Source organism: Elephas maximus, chromosome 5 (genome assembly GCF_024166365.1).
Source record: "Elephas maximus indicus isolate mEleMax1 chromosome 5, mEleMax1 primary haplotype, whole genome shotgun sequence".
NCBI classification, from domain to species: domain Eukaryota; kingdom Metazoa; phylum Chordata; class Mammalia; order Proboscidea; family Elephantidae; genus Elephas; species Elephas maximus.
In genome coordinates, this window is record NC_064823.1 from 121,806,121 (window position 1) to 121,829,445 (window position 23,325).

General features: G+C 39.5%; 1 protein-coding gene across 3 annotated transcripts in view; it reads right to left on the reverse strand.

Annotated features, from left to right (window-relative positions):
• Positions 1-22,755, reverse strand: part of KLHL5 (kelch like family member 5) — a 102,384-nt gene extending 79,629 nt beyond the window's left edge. For 2 of the 3 annotated variants that reach the window (XM_049886347.1, XM_049886346.1), the window contains exon 1: positions 22,501-22,755. The gene's annotated coding sequence lies outside the window, so the exon portion shown is untranslated. The remainder of the gene's footprint in view (positions 1-22,500) is intronic. The other variant, XM_049886348.1, reaches the window with a different exon arrangement.
• Positions 22,756-23,325: the final 570 nt, after the last annotated feature.

Genomic DNA, 23,325 nt, shown 5'->3' on the forward strand with positions numbered 1-23,325 from the left:
TGAGCACTTATCTGTAAAAGGCACCACCAGGGACCCAAAGACAAACCACAAACAGATCTTACCTCTAAAAAGTTTTAAACTTAACACTCTGGCAGAGAAAAGGATACTTAAGTGAACTTTATACAAAAGAAAAATAAACTTTAATTCCATATAATTTGAAACTGTATTCAACCTATTAATGTGAGAGCATATACTAGAGAGTCTAGTTACAATGTGCTAGCTCCAAAAGCTTAGAAGTAATTTTAATTGTTGTTTAGTTAACTGATAGAAGCCTGAACTCAACAGTGGCTTTCATTAAAGGCCACTAGATGCCAGGCATTTCTCAGTAAAATATAGAGAAGAAATTGGAACACTTAAGGAGAAATGAATGTTAAAATGTTAAATCATGCCCCACCACCAAGTGGGCCCAAGGATCCTTTCACCAAGATGTTGACACAGGCACTGGTTAGAGATCCACTTCTTTGTTATAGTGCCTGTTCTGAGTAGGCTAGAGACACAGGTGAGAGATGGGCCACTGAAATAGGCTCCGTGGTTTTAAAGGGATACACACCAGGATCTTGGATTGATAAAAGGCCAAGTAGCATCACTTAACCACTGCTGACATGATGATGGGCTTAGTTATACATACATACGCATACATATACAAATAAAATCCCTTTTACATCTGTGGACTCATTTATGCATGCTTTTTTCCATTGGTAACTTAATTTTATCAATCACTGTTGACATCTTGATGTATATCCTTCTGCACCTTTCTCCATGTTCATTAAATCATACATATTTATATACATGTATGCAGCAGTTTTTGATACTGTTTTATAAAAGAGACATCATATTGTATACATTTTTGGGCATTTTTCTTTTCTTGCCTAAATATACATGTAAAAATATCAATAATGATCTAACAGTTTCCTATTATTTCATAATTGTAAGCCACGACTTATTCAATTATCTCCTTATTGATGGGCATTCAAGTTGATTTCATTTTTGTTTTGTTTTTTGCTATTAGTTGAAACAAACATCCTTATGGAGCTTTTATTTCTATGGAATTTATTCCCAGGACTGAAACGGTGGATTCAAAGGTACATGTATTTTTAATTTGGTAGTTTATTTTCCCAAAATTCACATTTTCAAAAGCAAGTGTACTTTTTCATCTTTTGTCATAGGCCAAAGAGTCAACAATGCATATTACAGCTCTTTTAACCTTTTTTTTGCAAGATGAGTGGATAAAAAACTTAATTTGCATTTTCCAGATGACTACTGGAGCCCTGGTGGCACAGTGGTTAAGCATTCAGCAGCTAACCCAAAGGTGGGCAGTTTGAATACACCAGCCACTCCTTGGAAACCCCATGGGGGCAGTTCTACTCTGTCCCATACAATTGCTATGAGTTGGAATCGACTTGATGGCAATGGGTTTGGGTTTTTTTTTTTTTTAAGTGAGTTTGAACGTATTTTCATAGGTTTATTGGCCATTTTGATTTCTAGTTTTCTGAACTACCTATTTATGTTTTGCCTATTTTTCTATTGGGATGTTTGTCTCTTTCTTAACAGTATGTAGAAGCTCTTTGTATACTATCAATGGACAGCCCAAAGCCAAGAAAGCAGAGTTGACTTCACAGTGGGCTTGGAAGGTGGAGCTGAAGCTCAGGGCCCAGGGGCCTCCACCCAGAATCTAGGGCATGGCCAACACCTGGAGTCTGGAGGGCAGGGCCATTGCCCAGGGGGCCTCAGAAAAAAAAGGATTATTTCGGAGCCTTGAGAGCTAATGTAAATTGTTCTGCTGGGTTTTACACTTGTTGGGTGTCCACTATACTTCTTTCCTTCCAATTTCTCTCATTTGTAAGTGAAATGTCTACCTTGTACCTCTTTTGCCATTGTACTTTGGAAACAGACAATTTGTATTCGAGATTTCACAGATAAGAGAAATTTTGCCCCAGGGTGGAATATCCCTAAAGTATCACCCATATTTGATTTAGATAATTCAGAAGATGAGATCTTGGACTTGGAGTTGACTCAAGGCTTTTGCAATGATGTGATGGGGTGAACGTGTTTTGCATGTGGCAAGGACATGGATTTTGGGGAGCTAAAGGGTGGAATGTTATGGATTGAATTGTGTCCCCCCAAAATATGTGTAGTAACTCCTAACATCTCCATGTGGTCAGAGCCCATGTGGTGCAGTGGTTAAGAGCTTGGCTGCTAACCAAAAGGTCAGCAATTCAAACTCACCAGCTGCTCCTTGGAAAGCCTGTGGGGCAGTTCTACTCTGTCCAACAGGGTCACTGAGTCGGAATCTACTCAACGGTAACAGGTCATGGGTTCTCTGCCTGTGGTTATAATCCCATTTGAGAATGGGTTGTCTTTGTTATGTTAATAAGACAGAACAATGTAGGGTGTATTTTTTTTATTATACATTAGATGAAGGTTCACAGAGCAAACTAGTTTCTCATTAAACAATTAATACACATATTTAATATAAATCATCCTTTCCCCACTGAACTGAGGTATCAATTTTGCTATTAATTATCTTCAATTTCAGGATGCTAATTCTGTTCTAAGTAAAATTTTGCTGAAGTTCATTAAAAAGCAGTTGCAGCAGGACATTCACAGGGACCTGCCAGAAGTTCAAGCTGGATTCATAAGAGGATATAAAATGAGGGATATCATTGCTGATGTCAGATGGATCTTGGCTGAAAGCACAGAATACCAGGAAGATGTTTACCTGTGTTTTATTGACTATGCAAAGGCATTCGACTGTGTGGATCATAACAAACCATGGATAACATTGTGAAGAATGGGAACCCCAGAACACTTAATTGTGTGCCATGTGGAACCTGTACGTAGACCAAGAGGCAGTCGTTCAAACAGAACAAGGGGATACTGCCTGGTTTAAAGTTATAAAAGGTGTGTGTGAGGGTTGTATCCTTTCACCTTACTTATTCAATCTGTATGCTGAGCAAATAACCTGAGAAGCTGGACTGTATGAAGAAGAATGCAGCATTAGTATTGGAGAAAAGACTCATTAACAACCTGTGATATGCAGATGACACAACCTTGCTTGCTGAAAGAGAAGAGGACTTGAAGCTCTTATGGACGAAGATCAAAAACTACAACCTTCAATATGGATTGTACCTCAACATAAAGAAAACAAAAATTCTCACAACTGGACCAATAAGCAAAACCATGCTAAACAGAGAAAATACTGAAGTTATCAAGGATTTCATTTTACTTAGCTCCACAATCAACGCTTATGGAAGCAGCAATCAATAAATCAAACAACGTATTGCATTGGACAAATGTGTTGCAGAAGGCCTCTTTAAGGTATTGAAAATCAAAGATGTCACTGTGAGGACTAAGGTGTGCCTTATATGCATGCGAAAGCTGGACAATGAATAAGGAAGACGGAAGAACTGATGCCTTTGAATTATGATGTTGGCAAAGAATACTGAATATATCATGGACTGCCAGAAGAATGAACAAATCTAACTTGGAAGAAATACAGCCAGGATGCTCCTTAGAAGAGAGGATAGCAAGACTTCATCTCATGTACTTTGGACATGTTATCAGGAGGGATCAGTCCTTGGAGAAGGACATCATGCTTGGCAAAGTAGAGGGTCAGCAAAAACAAGGAAGACCCTCTACGAGATAGACTGACACAGTGGCTGTAACAATGGGCTCAAGCATAGCAACAACTGTGAGGATGGCGCAGGACCAGGCAGTGTTTCATTCCATTGTACACACGGTTGCTATGAGTTGGAACCAACTCAACGGGCACCTAACAACAATTGTTCTATTATTCATCTACTTTTACGCCAATATTACACTGTTTTAATTTTAGTATATTTAATATTGATTAAAGTTCCTATTTCCACATCTCTTTCATAATTTTTAAAAACTAATTTTAGATTTACTGTTCTACAGATACTTTAAGGTAATATTATACAATTCCTCTCCTCAATAAAGAGCCCCAATCCTACTGAGGTTCTAATTAAAATTACAATAAATTTGTATATTAATTTTGAGATGATTGGCATTTTATGATATTAAGGGTTCACATACAAAAATATGTTTTTTAGTTTGCTCAGATCTCATTCTCATCAATAAGATTTTACAATTTTTTAACTATAGGTCCTATGGCCTTCCTTATTAAGGTTTTTACCGTATTCTTTTATTTTTTTTCATTATTGTGAATGCAATAATTTTTCTTTTTCTAGTTGCATTCCCATAAAAGCATTAAGCATTTACTTTACACTTTTTCTTCTGTCAATCGATTTTTGCCAAACAATATAATTTGTTTCATCCGAAAATTTATTCACCTCTAATGAGTACTTCCAAGGGTAATTATTTATAAAAGATTCATACATATTAAATATCATTACATTGTTAAATTATCGAAGTGGTCTTCACTGACTATGTAAGTAATAGCTCCCTCATCACTCTCTATCCCCTTACCCTCTTAGTTTTTTCAGAGCATTTCATAACTTATGGTATTTCTCCTCACTACAAAGTAAGCTCCAGTACACCTTTGTTTGGTTCCTCACTGTAGCTCCAGCACTTAAAACTGTACCTGGAAGACAGCAGTTGCTCAATAAATATCTCTTTAATGAATGAATCCAATAATTATTAGACCAAATACTGTATACTTGTACTGTAATTTTTTAAATTATAAAAAACCAGTGTTTAAAAAAATATATTAGAGAAACATTGACCTCTGGTGATAAAATCTTTTTAGTATTTCTCAACTTAAGAGAAAAATCACAATACACTATTTTAAGAACTTCCTTTTTTTCTAGGTCATTCTTAAGGCATAAAATTTTATCACTTTGAAATCCAATGGCTAAATACCAGTTGTCCTCTCAAACTGACACAAGACTTTCTTCAAACTGGTTATAAAATTATAGTCTGTACCTCTCTTTTATTTTAATAACCTTGCTTTACCTCAAGTTAAGCTCGAGGTACAAAAGCTCAGGCACTCTTTAAAACAGATTAACGTTAAGTGTCAATTATGAGTATATTTCAAAATGTAATTAAGGGATCCGCATGCAATTTCTGCTTCAAATCAGCTCGAGTGTTAGTTTGTGAATTTAAAAGATGACTTTCCTCAGTATTACAGCAGAAACACTAAAATGCCATTAGACAGGTGGCAGATGAGCTCACTTCAACAGTGTGGCTTTGAAAGCTGCCACTTCACTTAATGATTTAAATCACAGCTATTCAGTAACTAGTTTATATGGGTAATCATCATTATGCAAACCTCATACAAAGTTTTTTCAGAAAATGGAATTTGTTTTATTACTAATCAATATTAATGGATCTATTCCTATGGTCTTAAGTAATACATATTGCAGAAAACACATCAAGAACACATTTTACCCAGCAGCACTAGCATGGGTGAATGAGAACTAAATTCTGGCTCTGGACTTGGGTCTGTATCTAACTTGACGTGTGTGAGTTACCTTACTTCCCAAAGTTTTTCATCAACCATAAAAAGATGAGTTGCAACACATGTTTGTTTCGAAGAATCCCCTAAAGTCAGAAATCTGGGATACTTCTAAATTAGGTCTTCCTTCAGAATTAGGTTTATTTTCAAAATTGAATACTAATTCCACTAAAAAAAAAAAAAAACTGTTACCTTCAAGTTGATTCCAACTCATAGTGACCCTATAGCATTTAAAATTTGCTAACTTTTAAAAATATATGACAGATAATATGAGTTAATAACTATTTACCCAGAGTAGAAAAGATAATGAAAACCATTTACTTTTAACCTCAACTTTAATTCTACAAAAATATCAGATACCTCTTCTCCAACCATATGAAAAGTTAACATTATAAACATTAAAAACCTGTATTTATACAAATTCAACAAATATTTGTGCTGTATTCAGAACACAAAGATGAAAAATTAAACCATAAAACTGCATATGGGTCCCTAAGTTTCATTCCAAAAATATAAGCATAATTGACACATTATCTATTATAAAGAGTACCTGTCAAAAAGAAGAAAGGGCCCAAGCCAAAGAACAAATAGAAAGAAAGCAACAAAAGAAACTCTCAGACACCAGAAGAAAGCCAATAATAAAAACTAGAGCAGAATTAAATGAAACAGAAAACAGAAAAACAACTGAGTTAACAAGACCAAAAGCTGGTGCTCTGAAAAAACTAATAAAATTGATAAACCATAGGCCAAACCGACAAGAAAAACAGGAAAGGAAGCAAATAACCCAAGATGGGTGATATTACAACAGACCCAACTGAAATTAAAAGAATCATATCAGATTACTATGAAAAATTGTACCCTAACAAATTTGAAAACTTAGAAGAAACGGATGAACTCCTAGAAACACACTACCTACCTAAACTAACAAAAACAGAGGTAGAACAACTAAATAGACCCATAACAAAAGAAGATTGAAAAGGTAATCAAAAAATTCCCAACAACAAAAAAAAGCCAGATGGCTTCACCGCAGATTTCTATCAAACTTTCAGAGAAGAGTTAGGACCACTCCTACTAAAGGTAATTCAGAGCACAGAGAAGGATGGAATACTCCCAAACTCATTCTATGAAGCCAGCATATCCCTGATACGAAAACTAGATAAAGACACCACTAAAAAAGAAAATTACAGACCTTTACCCCTTATGAACTTAGATGCAAAACTCCTCAACAATATTCTAGCCAATAGAATTCAACAACATATCAAAAAAATAACTCATCAAGACCAAGTGGGATTCATACCAGGTATGGAGGGATGGTTCAACATTAGAAAAACAACTAATGTAATCCATCATATAAAAAAAGACAAGAACCACATGATCTTATCAATTGATGTAGAAAAGGCATTTGACAAAGTTCGACACTCATTCATGATAAAAACTCTCAGCAAAATAGAAATAGAAGGAAAATTCCTCAACATAATAAAGGGCATTTATACAAAGCCAACAGCCAACATCATCCTAAATGGAGAAAGTCTAAAAACATTCCCCTTGAGATCAGGAACCAAACAAGGATGCCCTTTATTACCACTCTTATTCAACATTGTGCTGGAGGTCCTAGCCAGAGCAATTAGGCTAGATAAAGAAATAAACGGCACCCAGACTGGTAAGGAAGAAGTAAAAGTATCTCCATTTGCAGATGACATGATCTTATACACAGAAAACCCTAAAGAATCCTCAAGAAAACTACTGAAAATAACAGTTCAGCAGAACATCAGGATACAAGATAAATGTACAAAAATCAGTTGGATTCCTCTACACCAACAAAAAGAACATCGAAGAGGAAATCACCAAATCAATACTATTTACAGTAGCCCCCAAGAAGACAAAATACTTAGGAATAAATCTTACCAGAGATGTAAAAGACCTACACAAAGAAAACCACAAGACACTACTGCAAGAAACCAAAGGAGACCTACATAAATGGAAAAACATACCTTGCTCATGGATAGGAAAGCTTAACTTTGTAAAAACATCTATTTTACCAAAAGTGATCTACAGATACAATGCAACTCTGATTCAAATCCCAACGACATTTTTTAATGAGATGGAGAAACAAATCACCAACTTCATATGGAAACGAAAGAGGCCCCGGATAAATAAAGCATTACTGAAAAAGAAGAACAAAGTGGGAGGACTCAATCTACCTGATTTTGGAACCTATTATACCACCACAGTAGTCAAAACAGCCTGGTACTAGTATGACAACAGATACATAGACCAATGGAACAGAATTGAGAATCCAGACATAAATCCATCCATATACAAGCAGCTGATATTTGACAAAGGACCAAAGTCACTTAAATGGGGAAAACACAGTCTTTTTTAACAAATGGTGCTGGCATAAATGGATATCCGTCTGCAAAAAAATGAAACAAGACCCATACCTCACTCCACGCACAAAATCTAACTCAAAATGGATCAAAGACCCAAATATAAAATCTAAAATGACAAAGATGATGGAAGAAAAAATAGGGACAATGTTAGGAGCCCTAATACATGGCATAAACAGTATACAAAACAGTACTAACAATGCAGAAGAGAAACTAGATAACTGGGAGCTCCTAAAAATCAAACACCTATCCTCATCCAAAGACTTCACCAAAAGAGTAGAAAGATTACCTATAGGCTGGGAAAAAGTTTTTAGCTATGATATTTCCAATCAGTATCTGATCTCTAAAATCTACGTGATACTGCAAAAACTCAACTACAAAAAAAAAGACAACCCAATTAAAAAGTGGGCAAAGGATATGAACAGGCACTTCACTAAAGAAGACATTCAGGGAGCTAACAGATATATGACGAAATGCTCACGATTATCAGCCATTAGAGAAATGCAAATCAAAACTAAAATGAGATACTATCTCACCCCAACAAGGCTGGCATTAACCCAAAAAACACAAAAAATATTGGAGAAGTTGTAGAGAGACTGGAACACTTATATACTGCTGGTGGGAATGTAAAATGGTACAACCACTTTGGAAACTGATTTGGGGTTTCCTTAGAAAACTAGAAATAGAATTACCATACAATCCAGCAATCACACTCCTTGGAATATATCCTAGAGAATTAAGAGGCTTTACACGAACAGATATATGCACACCCATGTTCACTGCAGCATTGTTTACAATAGCAAAAAGATGGAAGCAACCAAGGTATGGACAAATGGATAAATAAAATATGGTATATTCATACAATGGAATATTACGCATCGATAAAGAACAGTGATGAATCTGTGAAACATTTCATAACATGGAGGAATCTGGAAGGCATTATGCTGAGTGAAATTTGTCAGGTACAAAAGGACAAATATCGTATAAGACCACTATTATAATAACTGGAGAAATAATTTAAACAGAGAAGAAAATATTTTTTGATAGTTATAAGAGGGGGAGGGAAGGAGTGAGGGAGAGGGGTTTTGACTAATTAGATAGTATATAAGAATCATTTTAAGTGACAGGAAAGACAACACAGTACAGGTAAGGTCAGCACAGCTGGACTAAACTAAAAGCAAAGCAGTTTCCTGAATAAACTGAATGATTCAAAGGCCAGTATAGCAGGGGGTGGGGGTTTGGGGGCCATGGTCTCAGGGGACATTTAAGTCAATTGGCATAATAAAAATCTATTAAGAAAACATTCTGCATCCCACTTTGGAGAGTGGCGTCTGCAGTCTTAAACACTAGCAAGCGGCCATCTAAGATGCATCAGTGGGTGTCAACCCACCTGGAGCAAAGGAGAATGAAGAACACCAAAGACACAAGGTAACTAGGAGCCCAAGATACAGAAAAAAAAACAAAAACAAAAAAAACCAAACCCATTGTCTTCGAGGCACTTCCTACTAATAGCAACCCTATAAGACAGAGTAGAACTGCCCCATAGAGTTTCCAAGGAGCACCTGGCAGATCTGAACTGCCAACCTCTTGGTTAGCAGCTGTAGCACTTAGCCACTACGCCACCAGGGTTTCCAAGATACAGAAAGGACCACATAAACCAGAGACTACAACAGCCTGAGACCAGAAGAACTAGATGGTACCTGGCTACAACCAAGACTGCACTGACAGGGAACACAACAAAGAACCTTGAGGGAGCAGGACAGCAGTGAGATGCAGACCCCAAATTCTTGTAAAAAGACCAGACTTAATGGTCTGACTGAGACTAGAAGGACCCTGGAGGTCATGGTTCCCAGACCTTCTGTTAGCCCAAGACAGGAACCATTCCCAAAGCCAACTCTTCAGACAGGGATTGGACTGGACTATGGGATAGAAAATGATACTGGTGAAGAGTGAGCTTCTTGGATCAAGTAGTCACATGAGACTATGTGGGCAGCTCCTGTCTGGAGGGGAGATGAGAGGGCAGAGGGGGTCGGAATCTGGCCGAATGAACACGAAAATAGAGAGTGGAGAGAAGGAGTATGCTGTCTCATTAGGGGGAGAGCAATTAGGAGCATATAGCAAGGTGTATACAAATTTTTGTATGAGAAACTGACTCAATTTGTAAACTTTCACTTAAAGCACATAGGAAAAAATAAAAAGAGTACCTGAGCTTTTGTACCTCAAGTTTAACTGTAAAATCAGAGCAAGAATCACCATATCTCTAATAACTTATATAGTTCATGGAAATCAGATATTTAATGAATTTAAGCCAAAGAACAAGTGAATAGATGAATGGCAGAGGCCTTGCCTTGGAAGATCTTAAAATTCAGCTGAAGAAGGTCTTAAATAAAACTTGTAATGACTTATCAAGGAGTATTCACTTTATCTGGGAGAGAATGAGGTTCTTGCCTTGCAGTTTAGAAATATGCCTCAAGAAGATTCATATGGCAATAGTAAAGAACAAATTGGTGAGGCAAAATATCATCAGTGGGGAAACCAATTAAAAAACTCCTCAAGGTGAGAGGTACATATGGTTTAAACTTGACTGGAAGCAATCAGATCTGGAAGGTGGATGAATGTTAAAGATATTACAAACAGACCTTATAGGATGTGTGTGGCCACCAGGAAGAAATTAAAGATGACAGCATTTTCACACCTGGGTGATTAGAAGAAGAATGGTAACATTAACATAAATAAGGAAATAAGAAAGAAACAGTTTCAGGAGGATTGGGTGTAGCTTTTGAAAATTTGGTTTTAACTATGCATCTGTCTTAAACTGGGTTCTCTAGAGAAGCAAAATCGGTGAAACATACAAATATATATAGAGAGAGGTTTATATCATGGAAATGGCTCACACAGTTGTAGAGGCTGGGAAGTCCCCAGTCTGTGGGTCAAGTTGGAGGCTTCTCCTGATTCACGTAGCTGCAGGGGCTGGTGAACCCATGATGAGCAGGTCAGACATCAGGCCTCTGGCTCACAGGCTAGAGAGGCTGATGAATCCCAAGATCAGCAGGTAAGCTGCTAGCTTAAGTCCCAAGGACCAGGGGTTAGATGAACAGGAGCCAGATGCAGGATCCAGAGCAAGCAAAAGCCAGGGAGTTTTGCCAGAAAGTCCACCTACACTGAATGCAGGCCACACTCCCAAGGAAACTCCCTTTCAACTGAATGGCTGCTTGTAACAGATCTCATCATGGTGGTGATTACATTATATCAGATCTCATTATGGAGATGATTACATCATTACGTAACTGCCAAGCCACTGAGAATCATGGCCCAACCAAGTTGACATGCAACTTTAACCATTACAATCTCTAGCAACCAGCTAGAAGTACGGGTCCAGAGCCACATCTAGCTTATACTAAAAAAAGAATCAATTTAACAATCAGAAATTTAAATAAAGGTGGGAACAGATAAACCCTGTGCTGTTAACATTGGTAATAACTGTATTATTTCCACAAACACATTACCAAAACATTTGTAATTAAAAAAAAACTTAGAACATGTTAAAACTCAAAATTATGATTTCTAGAACAATGTTAAATCTTTCACGCAGTTAAAAGTAATTGGAAATAGTTTTGATTTAATCAGTAAGTAAACTTAAATTCAGGCAAAATAAGCTAAGAGATTTGGCTTTTTAATCTACATTGTAGACTGAAAACTCAGCTGTTAAGAATTCCTATACATACTGAAAATTGAAGTGCAGTTCCATGCTAAAAGCCATCTAAATTGGGGATTTTATTTTATTTTATTGTACCCTAAAAAGACAACACAATCACCTATATAAGAGCAAGGTGAAAAAGTAAGTGGGGTAAATTGTAATCTCTAAAATATATTGAGTCCCCTTGCTATATGATCATACACCATTCCAAACAACTTGTTCAGACAACTCAATCATTTTATTGAAATTATTTATTTAATGTCTGCCTTCTCCATTAGACTGGAAACTCTATGGAGAGTTTATAGAAATTACTGTGGTCTCTGAGACACTCAGAATGCAGAAACAGACATTTAATTTAAAAATTGCAATACAGGACCGTAAAGACACACAAAGGCATGCACAAGATACTAAGAGATCTGTGAGGTTAAAGATACATTTCCTGTCAAGCTGGAACTCTGAGAATAGTGTAAATAAAAAGGATCCCTGGTGGCACAGTGGTTAAGCACTCAGCTGCTAATCTACTAGCCACTTAGCCACTTTGCGGGAGAAAGATGCAGCAGTTCTACTCTGTCCTATGGAGTCACTATGAGTCGGAATCGACGTAGTGGCAATAGGTTTGTTTTTTTTTTGTTTATTAAATGAAATCTGTAGTTGCTCCATTAAAATGAAAATTAATTGTAAAAATATTTACATACCCTTAAACATTCTAACTTGAACATATAAATGTACATTTACTCACAAATCTTTTGATATAGGGTTAATGCCATTTATTTGATATAGGCTCCCTATTGCGGTTGGGTTCTCTTTCTTACATAAACCATGCCCATAATGATCCATCATCTATGATTTCCACTTACAGCTTCTATAAATGGAAAAAGAATATAAAAACACTTCTGAAGGACTATAAATACAAAGTCCATTTGACCAATGGAGTATCCATGAAGAGATAAAGAACTTGTGCCAGAACGTAAATTAATGCATTGTTTCCTTCATGGAGAAAGTCTTACCGTGAAAAAAAAGTCAGCTGAACCAAACGGTGTGCTTAGCGATACAGTCAATTTACATTTTGGTGTGAGCTCTTTATTTCCTTGTGGACCACTAACAAACAGTCTGCAAACCAGCCATTGATCTATGGACTCTGACATATGACAGGCACTGCTTTAGACTTTGATGACTTTTCCTCAGGCTTTCACAGTTATCTGGCCTTCATCCAATTCGACAGCAAATTTTTAATAACTCACTTTAATTGAGACTTTCCAAAGCATTCAACTCAATTTTCATAGAAAGAATTCTTTTTTCTTTACACTCATTAATGTTTTATAATTACTGTAACAAGTATAACTGTTAAAAACAGGTTTGGGAATAAACACAACCAACTTTTGGTAAGCACCCAACTCAACAAGGAAGAGAAGTGTACAAGTCTACTGCAGAGTGGCCTACGTAGTCATGAGTGTTCAGTCGGCCCTTGGAATCAGTAAGTACATTTTACAGAAGAAAGAGAATACATCAGGTTAAAGCCATGAGTCAGGTAGGTGGCAGTTCTGGTCAAGAGTGCTTCTGCTGTTATTTTCCTATATTATCACTTTTAAATGGTAGCCTAAGTGATATAAGCAGAAAGATTCTGAGTCAATAGCTAAGTGACTCACCAGCTAGCAGCATAATTTAAGCAAATCACTTCTACTCTCTGGTCTTCAGTTTGCTCTTCAGTGAAATCGGATTAAAGTAAGTAGCGTGTGCAAATCTGGATTTTTACAGCAGCTACCATTTCCAAAGTGCCTAACTATGCACAATAATATGTGAAATACTTTACACTGAATGAAGCATTTAGTTGTCACAAAAACTCAGGTATGCATTATCCAACAGGCAAGGTAAGCACACTGCTTACCTTGGATTTTACCACATCTTTGGTCTTTGATGTAGTGAAACCTATGTGAAATTGTTCACTATAGATTAGTAAGTAAGCACAAGTAAGCCCATGCTTACTAAGTCATCTGCTCCTCTCAGGGACTGTAAATTTGAAATGAGGTTTTGACTCTGTAGGAAGGTGCTGTGGGGTTGAGAGATAGACAGATGCCAGCTGTACCAAGAAGCAGAATCCTTGATGTGGCGGAAAAAAAAAGTCAAATTGTTCACTACAGATGATCTGGTAAGCGAGGTAAGCACTGTGCTTGCCTTGCGTATTGGATAGTCCGCCCTTGATATTCACCCCTGCAAAAACTCCAGCAAGCAGGGGGTCATACATCTACCTTTATAGGTGAGGACACTGAAGTAAAGTAAGGTTAATTAACTTGCACTAATTCATTTATCTGGTGAGTAGTAGTGTTCATTTTGAACACAGGTTCGACTCTAAAGACCATGTACTTCTAAGTACAACATGCTGCTTACTGCTTTCAAAATATTCTCATTTGCTACTCAGGCAGGTAGAATAGGTATTACCCACATTTTACAGGTGAGAAAGCAGATTCAGAATATGGTTGATCTGTACAAAATTAGACATCTAGTAGACAGTAGTAAAGCAGACTTAAATTCTTTACGGATAAGGCCTGGCCAAATTAAAAGCAAACAAGGTAGTGGCAGAGAAATAACCAGAGTACTCAAAGAGCACATCACTCCTGTGTAACAAAACACTGCAGCCGAGTTAATCATAATTGTAATTAAATGCCAAAGTGGCATTTACTCACCAAATACAACTACCTCACAGATTTCTCCCCACTTGGTTCCCTCCCAATTTCTGTCACTATTTCTTACACGGAGAAGTGCTGACCCACAGTAACATCAAAAGTACCTTTTCATCCCTCAACTGCTTATCAGTGCTAATATTTGGTAGTAAAGCAAACAACATTTTTAAAGGCAGTTAAATTAATATTATATGGTCTTTTTTAAAAGCACACCTATAAAAGTTATCACAGTTGATACTATAATGACTATAGCATGATCATAATAAAATATTTAGTTACTTTTTAAAATAGCCCTTTGACTTGATGGCTGGTGAAGATCTGCCACCCACCCCATAGATGTTGTGAATATAAACATTTGCTGTGGCACAAGGGTAAAGATCGTAATACCATAAAGATGATGGGAAACCGCTGCTAAATTCCTGCCTGATCCGTTATGTATGGTATGTGCTGAGACAACCAACTGTCTTACGTGCCATAAAGAGTAACAATCTGGATAACCATAATTTTGTGTTTTACTGACCTGAACCAAACCCAGTTTAAGTGTTTTTGTCTTCCTTGTAGCTTTACGGTGATGCAGGTGAAAAAAGTAATCAATCAGTATTCTCTCGACACAAACATAATCCAGGTTCCCTGGATTCTCAGGACACACAGTGAGTCAATCACAGATCAATGTGATTCTGCTGCAGAAGCAGTCAGATTTGTTGAGTTGGCTGCTCAGTGTTAGATAGAACAGCATCAAGTCTGGATGAGGAAAGGGCAGTAAAGGGCAATGTAAGCATCTGGGAAGAGAAAAATGTGAAGCACTCTGTTTCTCAGCTGCTCATAATTACAAATAGCTAATCGCCACACATGTTAATTAAACCAGTTAACCACTGAAGAAACTCCCTCACTTGCCCTAAAACTAGCCCTTAAAAAAAAAAAGTCACCGAAAGACTGTTCTATAAGGCATGCTAATGAGTCAAATGGGAATCAGTGGAAACCAGAATTTCTTAGTGCCAACAATACACTAGATTAAACCCTATGTTCTCAGGAGGCAGTTCAGGGTAGCCCTCCCAACCTCCAGTGTGGGACAGGGAAAATAAATTGAGAAGGACAAACTGCTTCAGGTCCCTCCAAAGGATCACGCTAAACCTGTCCAACGATTTAAACTTCTGCAGATCACAGAACTGATCACAGAATTAAGTATTCCTTTTCCATTTATAAGAGAAATATCCCCTCAAAGGAAGACAAATATTAAGCAGAAACGACCCACTAATCTCAAGTCTAAACACCCTCTAATCAGTCAAAAACAAACAAACCAACCAGAAAACCCATTGCCGTCGAGTCGATTCCAACTCATAGCGACCCTATAGGACAGAGTAGAACTGCCATAGGGTTCCCAAGGAACACCTGGTGGATTACAACTGCTGACCTTTTGTTTAGCAGCCATAGCCCTTAACCACTACACCAGCAGGGTTTCTGCCAAGGTAACCTTGTAAAGGGTAATTCTTGATACATGACTCCTACTTAAAGCTTTTTTTCCCCTCTGAATCATCCACAAGATAAATACAAGCCAAGCTCTTTAGTAGGGCATGCAGAGTTTTTAACGACCTAGTAGTCTTGGCCTAAGGATCCCTGATGGTACAAATGGTTAACTGCTTGGCTGCTAACCAAAAGGTTAGTGGTTCGAGCACACGCAGTGGCTCTGCAGGAGAAAGAACTGGTTATCCGCTTCCGTAAATATCACAGCCAAGAAAACCCTATGGGTCAGTTCTACTCTGTCACATGGGGTCGCTATGAGTTGGAAATGACTCGACAGCACCCAACAACAGTGTTGGCTTATCTTTCCAGCCTTACCTTCCTCTTTCAACCTCTTACTATTTCACATTTTATCTGTCATAAAAAGTTAAAACATACTACACCAGAACAAGCAAAATAAATTACTGAATACTTACCAAATGAAAAGGACTATGAAAGGCAATGTGGATAATAAAAGTGTTCACAAAACTATTCCCCCTTCTGTTCCCCTGGCAAGTGGATATATCAACTATGTTACTAGGCAACATTACTTATAGAAAAAATGATCCTCTACACCAGTAAATTGCATCTGGACTCAGAAAACAAAAAAAAAACCAAACCCAGTGCCGTCCAGTTGATTCCAACTCGTAGTGATCCTATAGGACAGAGTAGAAGTGCCCCATAGAGTTTCCAAAGAGTGCCTGGCAGATTCGAACTGCCGACCCTTGGGTTAGCAGCTGTAGCACTTAACCGCTACACCACCAGGGTTTCCAGAAAAAAAAAAAATTTTTTTTTTTTTTTTTTTCCCAGAGAAACTATAAATACCTGATGGGAAGCCATAGCTTTGATTTTCCTGACTGAGTAGCTCTTGTAATTGGCATGTCTCTTGCAGGGACCCTGGCAGCTAAGTCTATGGAGTTGTGTAAGATATATTAGCTCCTGTGGGACACAGGCTTTTAAACCAGGGTAGCTCCTGCATCCACTTGATGTGAGTCTCCTCTCCTTGCACCTGAGCTGTCACTTGGATAGATGTCTCCCAGATAGGTATATGAACTGACTGCATGGACTGCTACGAGGACTGCTCCTACTGATAAGGAACATCTATCTGATTCTGCCCTGCTGGCAAGATATGGAAACCCTGGTGGCGTAGTGGTTAAGTGCTACGGCTGCTAACCAAGAGGTTGGCAGTTCAAATCCACCAGGCACTCCTTGGAAACTCTACGGGGCAGTTCTACTCTGTCCTATAGCGTCAATGGTTTTTTTCTTTTTCTTTGGCAAGCTATACTTCCTGTCTCTTTCTGAGTAAGCTAGCCCATGGTAGGTTTGTGAGTCTGAATGTTTAGCTGAACCTAAAAAGACCCCTTTGTGCACAGAACAAGAGTATAAGAACATCTTAGAATGACATTCCACGTCTTCTACAATCAGAACCTAAATTCCCTTCCTTTTTGGTCTTTTTTTTTTTTTTAGTCTAACCATATATTCCTGACAAATCCCACCTAATCTCATATATAGCTTTTGCTTACCTTCTTCTATTAATAATACTACAGTATTATTTTTCTGGGACTCCCCTATTCCAGGTAACATATACTACCTCTCCATGGCTCACCATTTCAGCCACCTATCTGTTGAGGTGAAGGTATTGGTATTTTTCAACCAATAAGTAAGGGGACATTGCACAGGTAAAGAATGCAAGAGAACTCTGCTAGAGAAGCTAAGTACACATAGCTTACAGAAAAAGAATGGAAATTTATTGAGAATAAAAGTAAGTTACAGTGGTAGGATATGGCAATAGCATGTTAAAATGTAAAATATCCCGATAGAGTATTTAGAAGACCAATGTGGATGGCAGAAAAGAGTAGAGCAAGGTAGTACACTTCTTCCTCTATTATTAGCCATGGGGAGAAGCCAGGGAGCCTTGTATCAGTATCAGAGGCAGGTGACTCGTAAGAGTTAGACCATCAGTATCTATCTGTACCTTGGGAGAGGGAGACAGGGTGGATGAAGGGTTTACAATGGAGATGGTGTTTGTCAGTGTTCAGGGAGCAGATATTATTGCTACAAGTCAGCTCCAGTTCTACCTCCTTATCCTGATTACCGTAATCTGTCTGTCCCACTAGAATTCCCAAGTTAATGTTAACTGCGCAGCAGAACTTTTGACGGCATCTCAAGTTTCTTTAATTGCAAGCTAACAGAACTGCCTCCTTCTCTATTACAAAGCCCTAGGGAGCCTCGTCAATTATCCTAACTTGGCACACCTTGAGGCTAACTCCATTATTTTCAAACCTGACATTAGTTAAGAGCTAACCAAGATGTGGCACTTAAAAAAAATTGAGATCCTCTGGAAATACTAAAGGCTCTAGTTAGTTTCCTTTAAGGGTGTGAACTCTTAGATTAGGACACCTAGGTAATAGCAAAATAGAGAAAGTTAGCAGAGAAAAAGAATGAAGTTGATGTAGAGACACTGGCAAGAAATTATACAGACCTGGAGAGGTGGAGAGAAGCCCCAGCTCCTGACTTCTATTACTGACATTTAAAAAACTCAAGCCAAACCCGTTGCTGTCAAATCAATTATAATTCACTGTGACTTTATAGGACAGAGTAGAACTGGGGTTTCCAAGGAGTAGCTGGTGGATTCAAACTGCTGACCTTTTGGTTAGCAGCCAAGCTCTTAACCACTGTGCCACCAGGGCTCCTTACAGACATCAGCTGCCTCTAAAGCTAAGATGCATTTCCTGCCCTTGGGCTGTGACATTAAGCTAGGTCCTTTTCATAAAGCATTCATTTTGCTCAAGCTAACTTAAGTTTCTGTAATTTGTCACCAAATAATCACTCAGATCAAAAGTAGGGGACGGGCAAAGTATAATAGCATATATATACACAATCAGGTTTTGTCATACTAAAAAGTTCTGTTATTGTTGTTGCCTTAAAGAGGAAGGTAAAGAGAGAGAACTGAAATACAGCTATTTTCTACTGGGGTTGTAAACTCCCCATTCTTCTTTGTATCCTCATAGAAGCTAACAGTGCTGTATACGTATCACATCTAACAAGTGTTTATTGAATGGAAATTTAATTCAAAAAGAATGAAATTCACTTGGTCAAAATAGTACATCTAATTGTGCAATTTGCAAAAGCATTTCATTTCCAATTAGTAAAAGACATTCTTTCCAATTCTCATTAGCATAATTCTATGACTAAACACACAATACATACACAAAGAAACGCCGTTTTCTACTTCCTAAATGGAATACTAAAAAACAGAATTTGGATTTGATTTATTCAGATTTTATGTTAGCTCATAGGACTATAAAGACTGCTTAGTGTAACAGTCATTAAGGTTGTTCACAGACTACTCCAGTTCTCCATCTGGGTACATGGTAGGATTCCATTTCCCCCCACCCCCTTAAAGTTGAGTGTGGCAATGTCATTTGTTTGGTCAACGAAATGGCAGTGGAAGTTGCATGTTACACTTCCAAGTAGAAGCCTTTAAAAACTCACGTGCATTCACTGCATCCCCTTCTGTACCCCAACAACTGTGGCAGCACGTGTTGAGACACAGCCTCTGACAGCCTGGGGCGCTGAGTGACCACCTGCAACAGAGCTCTACCGCTGACCCTAACTGAACATGCAGTGTGACTGAGAAATAAACCTCTGTTGTTTTAAACTGCTAAGATAAGGGAGTCTTCCATTACCATAACATAACCTACCCTGCCTGATGTAATTAGCAAATCCCTTTCTCATAAATGGAGTGAAGACAGTGAATAGCTGTGACCTCAATACATCCACAGAATAACATTTTGTGTAGCCCTACATGGTTTATAAAGTACTTTCATATAAGTCTGCCTCATTATCTACTCTCATTATGTAAACACAGGAACTGAATGAATTCAGATAAATTTGGGGGCTAATCCCTCATTCTCTCAACTCTCACATCTTATGTTTCTGAAACTCAGAAATCAAATACATCTGGATAAGGTGATAATCCTTGCCCTCCAAACTCTTGCCATTTGCACTCAGGAATGGAACAAATTTAGATAGTAAAGGATTTGATAGATCATCTCATTTGCACCCATATAGATGGCTGTTTTTCTACTACCCAGCACCAAGTGGACTCTCAACATCTATTCCATGAATGAACTGTGTGCTGTCACTATTCTCATCTTACAAAGAGGAAACATTCTGAAAGGTTCATAAACTTGCTGAAAATAACCCTGCACGGTATCAGCACGATCCCTGATTTTCTGGCTCCAAATCCCTTGCTCTTTCCAATACGTCCCACAGTGTCTCTCAAGGGTCTCTTACAACCACAGAATTCTATGACTTCATAATAAATTAATAGTATAAATGGCGTTTGTGATACAGAGCATTTGATCACATGTGTACATCATAGAACAATTAATTAAAGTCATTTTTCAAGGACTTCTACTTGCCTAAAAACCTAGTGTAATTCATTGAGTGCCATGAAGAAAAGAGGGAGAAGTCCTAGAGGTCATTTGGTCCGATATCGCAACATGAAGATGAATAAAAAACTGTGCAAGAATTCAAGGAGCCCTGGTGGTGCAGTGGTTAAAGCACTCAACTGCTAACCAAAAGGTTGATGGTTCAAACTCACCAGCCACACTGAGGGAGAACAATGTGGCAGTCTGCTTCCCTAAAGATGTACAGCCTTAGAAACCCTATGGGGCAGTTCTACTCTGTCCTATAGGGTCACTATGAGTTGATATCGACTTCATGGTAGTGGGGTTTTTTTTGTTTTTTTTTTTTTGGTGCAAGAATTCAGGGGAAAAGTAGCCTTTCCTTTGATATACAGTATATTAACGTCCTGGCTTTGAGTATATTCATTTTGGTCCTTACCAAATTGTCTAACCTGGACTCTTTGCTCTCCAATTCTTATAAACCTCAGTTGTGAGAAATACTCATGAGGAATTGCCTGAAGGATAGGCAGTCTATCCATCCCCATAGGTTCAGTGATTCTCAATTTGTGCTCCATAGTCAAATACATCTGGCAAAGGTCACAAAATATTAAGATTGTTATCCTTTAAAAAAGTAAACTTGAACATTACCGCATTAAACTTCAAAGAAGTTCTATAGTAAAAAACTACTGAAATTTCTCTACCCCAGCTATCTTAAACTTATTTGAGCTCAAAATCCTTTTTTCAAGAAATAAGCTATTTCTCATTCCTTAGAACACAGCTCAGGGAAGACTCTTCTAGGTGATTCTAAATGTTATGAATGGATCAAGTCAAGCCTTCAGAGAGCTTATCTTTAGAATTTTATTATTGCCTTCTATCGAAGACTATTGAACAAATTGTTCAAAATCCACTATTTTCCGTAGAGATATTTTAAAAATGTTGTAAGCTGCATCACACAAGCTCGCTTTTAATTAGAGCCCATGAGAAAATGTGTCTCTCAAGCCCCATTACCAGAATATGACCTGCCTGCTTTGCCAGAAGAACTGGTTTGTTTTTATCTTAGAATTAGAAACACAGTGAAACTTAGTTTGTGCCTCTCTCTCCCTTTTTCTGGCTACTAGGAAGCCCGGACCAAAACTGTGACTCACCTTCTAGTACAGGATCTTATAGCATGTGGTTGGTATTATCTTTTCCCTTGACCTGTCTTACTTTTTCTCCTGCTTTGCCTCAATTTTCTCTTTTCGGATTGTTTTAACCCTATTGTACTATGTGGAAACTAAGTTGCTTCATTTTTTATTTGGAACTCCGTGTTATGTATGTCCTACCATCTTATAATTTCATATGAATTTCTCCCTCCCTGCCCCATTACCCAAAACTACCAGTGTATTCACATTTGTGTAAAAGTATTCATATAAGTCATGACAAACTAATAGAACACACACTAACAATGTAGTCAAACCTGTAAATGCTTAAAACCAGAAAAAAAAAAAAACCTCATTATTGCTTTCTCAGTCGTCTAAGAAGCAAGAAGTCTAAATTGCTCTCTCAGAGGAAGGAGAATTAACATTTACTGGGCAACTACTAATTGCAAGATACTTAATAAACAACAACTCGATTTTTAAAAGAAAGCTGGAATGTCATTTGCATATGCATAATCTCTGGAAAGATGCACAAGAAACTAGTAAAACTGGTGGTTGGGGCTTCAGGGATGGGTGGAGAGTCTGTGTATTCTTTAGCATCTTTTGAATTTTGTGACTGCATCGATTGTTCAAAAATATTTTTAAAAAGGAAATGAAACGGTGACCAAGTTATCAGTAATCATTTCCTCCTTGACACAGCAAACTTCAGTTTCTGATCTCAGCATATACACTGAAATGTCCAAATGAAAGTTTCAGCCAGGCACACTGAATCTCATTAACGTACTCCCTTTCTGTTTTTTCACACGCCGGAGGTGAGGCAATTATTTTTTAAACATTTAAGACTTAGGTTATGAAAGCCTGCAGGTAACAATGAGGAAAAAATCCGGAATGATTTCCAAGTCGTTTTATTAGTAAGAATAGGACGTGAAAGAAGCAAGGATTCTGACCAGCAGTCCACTCCTCCGCGGCCGGCCGCGAACGCCGCGTGGTGAACTTCTAACAACTCCAGGGCTGCCCTGGACACGGTTCCGCGGAGGGAGGCCAGGCCAGGGTTCGAGTCCCGGGCGCGCCTTTGGGAGGCCCCGCGCGGCCCACCCCCTCCGGACAAAGGTGCCTCAGAACCGCCCCCGCGGGGACCGAGTCCTCGGCCCAGCGTCGTTCGGGCCGCCGCGGGCGCGCGGGAGGGACGCGTGGGGGCGGGGAGGGGGCTCCGTCGCGCGGTCGCCTCCCGACGCCGAGGAGGAAGTCGCACTTACCGCGTCGGGCTCCGGCGGCAGCCGGGGGTCACGGCGGGGCGGGGCGGCCAGGCGGGAGGAGGATGGCAGGCGGGGGACCGGGGGCGGCAGGCCGAAGAGCGGGATGCCGGGCTCCTCGGGCGCCCCCAACCCCTTCCCGGCAGCCTCACCCCCGGGGCCGGCCGGCCCGGAGCGGACCACTCCCCCTCCGTCAGGCTGCACCCAGGCTGGAGGGGAACAAGCTCCTGGGACAGCCCCGGAGGGGGCGGGCGGGCAGAGGAGGGGGGCGGGTGGGGATCGGGGGCCCGCTCGCCCGTCAGTCACGGCGCGGCGCGAGCAGCCGCCCGCCCCGCCCCTCCGCAGGCCCCGCCCCTCCGCGACCACGCCCCCTCAGGCCCCGCCTCCTCCCGCGGGGCCGCGTGTCCCGGAGACCTCTGCCGTCTCTGCGTTGGTGGTTTCTGGCCTTCTGCTCCCCGCGCGGCGCGCGTCGACGGCGGGAGCTGGCGGGCCCGGGGAGGGGAGGGTGCGGCCTGCAGCTAGCGGAGCTCGAGGAGGGGAAGGGGGCACGGGCTGGGCGGGGCTCGGGGGGGAGGGGGCAGGGCGCAGCAGACCTGACAAAGATCGCGTTTGTTCCCGGCCCCCAGAAACTGGGTTGGGAGAATTCCTGGGGGTGGAAGTTTAGGAAGAGGTCCCTCTGCCGGCCTGGAAGGCGATCGAAGTGCGGGCCTGTGGTTTTGGCTCCTTGACGAGCAGGGGCTGTGTTGTCCCAGAGCTTTGAGGGAAGTCACCCAGTTTGCCTCTCTTTTTCGGCCCCTGCGACCCTTTCCCTTGCAATCATCTGATAAT